The sequence below is a fragment of the Apium graveolens genome, chromosome 2 (assembly GCF_009905375.1).
Source record: "Apium graveolens cultivar Ventura chromosome 2, ASM990537v1, whole genome shotgun sequence".
Taxonomy (NCBI): domain Eukaryota; kingdom Viridiplantae; phylum Streptophyta; class Magnoliopsida; order Apiales; family Apiaceae; genus Apium; species Apium graveolens.
Window position 1 is genome coordinate 263,469,341 of NC_133648.1, and position 3,149 is coordinate 263,472,489.

The 3,149-nt window shown below is 40.9% G+C and overlaps 3 non-coding genes across 3 annotated transcripts; all 3 read right to left on the bottom strand.

Annotated features, from left to right (window-relative positions):
- Positions 1–262: 262 nt before the first annotated feature.
- On the bottom strand, positions 263–369 carry LOC141710201 (small nucleolar RNA R71). The gene has a single exon (XR_012570733.1). It is a non-coding gene; the product is annotated as a small nucleolar RNA R71 (small nucleolar RNA).
- A 1,163-nt stretch (positions 370–1,532) lies between these two features.
- Positions 1,533–1,639, bottom strand: LOC141709292 (small nucleolar RNA R71). Its single transcript, XR_012569878.1, has one exon. It is a non-coding gene; the product is annotated as a small nucleolar RNA R71 (small nucleolar RNA).
- A 1,156-nt stretch (positions 1,640–2,795) lies between these two features.
- LOC141709340 (small nucleolar RNA R71) lies at positions 2,796–2,901 on the bottom strand. The gene has a single exon (XR_012569923.1). It is a non-coding gene; the product is annotated as a small nucleolar RNA R71 (small nucleolar RNA).
- Between the last annotated feature and the right edge of the window lie 248 nt (positions 2,902–3,149).

Here is a 3,149-nt window from a genome sequence, read left to right on the forward strand (position 1 = left end):
TCAAATGGTGCAGAATTCAGTCCAGTTTGGGGGTTCTCCAACGGAAGATCCCAACATGCACATTAGAGATTTCATCGAGATCTGCGACACTTTCAAGTTCAACAATATTTCTGAAGATGCTGTGAAGCTGAGGCTTTTCCCATTCTCTGTAAGGGATAAAGCTAAGTGCTAGTTGAATTCTTTACCCCCATGTTCTATCACTACTTGGGAGGATCTTGCTCAGAAGTTTCTTACTAAATTCTTCCTTATAGCGAAGACATCTGCAATCAGGAATGCTATTACGCAATTTGTGCAACAATCGGGAGAATCTTTATGTGAAGCTTGGGTGCGCTACAAGGAGATGCTTAGGAAGTGTCCTCATCATGGAATTCCTGACTGGATGATCATCAATTGCTTTTATAATGGTCTGACAGCGCAGTCCAGACCCATGCTCGATGCAACATCAACGGGAGCCTTACGGGCTAAGAGTTATGATGAAGCTTATGAGCTAATTGAATTGATGGATGCTAATGAATATCAGAACCCAACTCAGAGACTACCTGAAGGCAAAGTAGCAGGAATTCTGGAGGTGGATACAGCTACGGCTGTAGGTTCTCAGCTAAAGGCGTTAACGATGAAAGTGGATTCTTTGGCTAATTATGGAGTTACTCAGATCACTAGTGTTTGTGAGCTTTGTGTAGGTGCGCATGAGACGGAGCATTGTGCTATATCTAGTGAATCAGCTCAGTTTGTGAGCAACTTTCAGAGGTCGCAGCAACCAGTTCCTACCACTTATCATCCTAACAACTGCAACCATCCTAACTTCAACTGGAGCAACAATCAGAATGCGGTGCAATTGCCTTATCAGCAGTTTGGAGCAAAACAATTCAACCCTCCTAGTTTTGAACAACAGTATGCACCAAGACAACAACTCCAACTTCAACAACAACCGCATGGAGGTTTATGTGCTTGACATCAGTGGTCGTTAAAGTTCACTGACTCGGATATTTTACTTACTTGTTTACTTTGTTGGTGTTTCAGGTATTCTAGAGAGCGTTTATGCGAACGCGTTCTCAATCTCGTAAGGAAACACTGGAAGAAGTTAAAGTAGTTGAAGAAGTTTTTGAGGAAGTTAAGAAAGTTAAAGAAGAAGTTGTTATTGCAATGGGAGAACCACTAGCAAATCCAAAAGCTTTGATGGATTATTCTCAACCGAAGATCAATGACATTCATTCTAGCATTGTCAGACCAGCCATTGCGGCCAAATAATTTTGAAATCAAGTCTAGCACAATTCAAATGGTGTATAATTCAGTCCAGTTTGGGGGTTCTCCAATGGAAGATCCCAACATGCACATTAGAGATTTCATCGAGATCTGCGACATTTTCAAGTTCAACAATGTTTTTGAAGATGATGTGAAGCTGAGGCTTTTCCCATTCTCTCTGAGGGATAAAGCTAAGTGTGGTTGCATTTTCTACCCCAGGTTCTATCACTACTTGGGAGGATCTTGCTCAAAAGTTTTTTACTAAATTCTTCCCTATAGCGAAGACAGCTGCAATCAGGATTGCTCTTACGCAATTTGTTCAACAATTGGGAGAATCTTTATGTGAAGCTTGGGAGCGCTATAGGGAGATGCTTAGGAAGTGTCCTCATCATGGAATTTCTGACTGGATGATCATCAATTGCTTTTATAATGGTCTGAGAGCGCAGTCCAGACCCATGCTCGATGCAGCATCAGGGGGAGCCTTATGGGATAAGAGTTATGATGAAGCTTATGAGCTAATTGAATTGATGGATGCTAATGAATATCAGAACCCAACTCAGAGACTACCTGAAGGCAAAGTAGCAGGAATTCTGGAGGTGGATACAGCTATGGCTATAGCTTCTCAGCTAAAGGCGTTAACGATGAAAGTGGATTCTTTAGCTAATTATGGAGTTACTCAGATCATTAGTGTATGTGAGCTTTGTGCATGTGCACATGAGACGGAGCATTGTGCTATATCTGGTGAATCAGCTCAATTTGTGAGCAACTTTCATAGAGTGCAACAACCAGTTCCTACCACTTATCATCCTAACAACAGCAACCATCATAACTTTAACTGGAGCAACAATCAAAATGCGGTGCAACTACCTTATCAGCAGTTTGGAGCAAAGCAATTCAACCCTCCTGGTTTTCAATAACAGTATGCACCAGGACAACAACTCCAACTTCAACAACAACCGCATGGAGGTTTATGTGCTTGACATCAGTGGTCGTTAAAGTTCACTGACTCAGATATTTTACTTACTTGTTTATTTTGTTGGTGTTTCAGGTACTCTAGAGAGCGTGTATGCGAACGCGTTCTCAATCTCGTAAGGAAACACCGGAAGAAGTTGAAGAAGTTTTTGAGGAAGTTGAGAAAGTTAAAGAAGAAGTTGTTATTGCAGTGGAAGAACCAGTAGCAAATCCGAAAGTTTTGATGGATTATTCTTAACCAAAGATCAATGACATTCAGTCTAGCATTGTCAGACCAGCCATTACGGCTAATACTTTTGAAATCAAGTCGAGCACAATCCAATTGGTGCAGAATTCAGTCCAGTTTGGGGGTTCTCTAACCGAAGATCCCAACATACACATTAGAGATTTCATCGAGATCTGTGACAGTTTCAAGATCAACAATATTTCTGAAGATGCTGTGAAGCTGAGGCTTTTTCCATTCTCTGTAAGGGATAAAACTAATTGCTGGTTGTATTCTCTACCCCCAGGTTCTATCACTACTTGGGAGGATCTTGCTCAGAAGTTTCTTACTAAATTCTTCCCTATAGCGAAGACATCTGCAATCAGGAATGCTCTTACGCAATTTGTGCAACAATCGAGAGAATCTTTATGTGAAGCTTGGGAGCACTACAAGGAGATGCTTAGGAAGTGTCCTCATCATGGATGTGACGCCCTTAATCTCGGGGTTAGGAAATGAGGACCACACACCATTAAACTAACAATAAATAAGCATAAACCCCGATTAACTAATAACATGATCTAAACAGGATTAAATTTGAGACAAGTGTTAGGAACAAAACACGCGCTAATAATTTATGCAAGTATACGCGTTTGCAAGTAATATAGAATAAATTCTAGTTCGTTCCCACAGAGACTCAGACTAATTATGTTCAATTGATACTTACTCACCAATG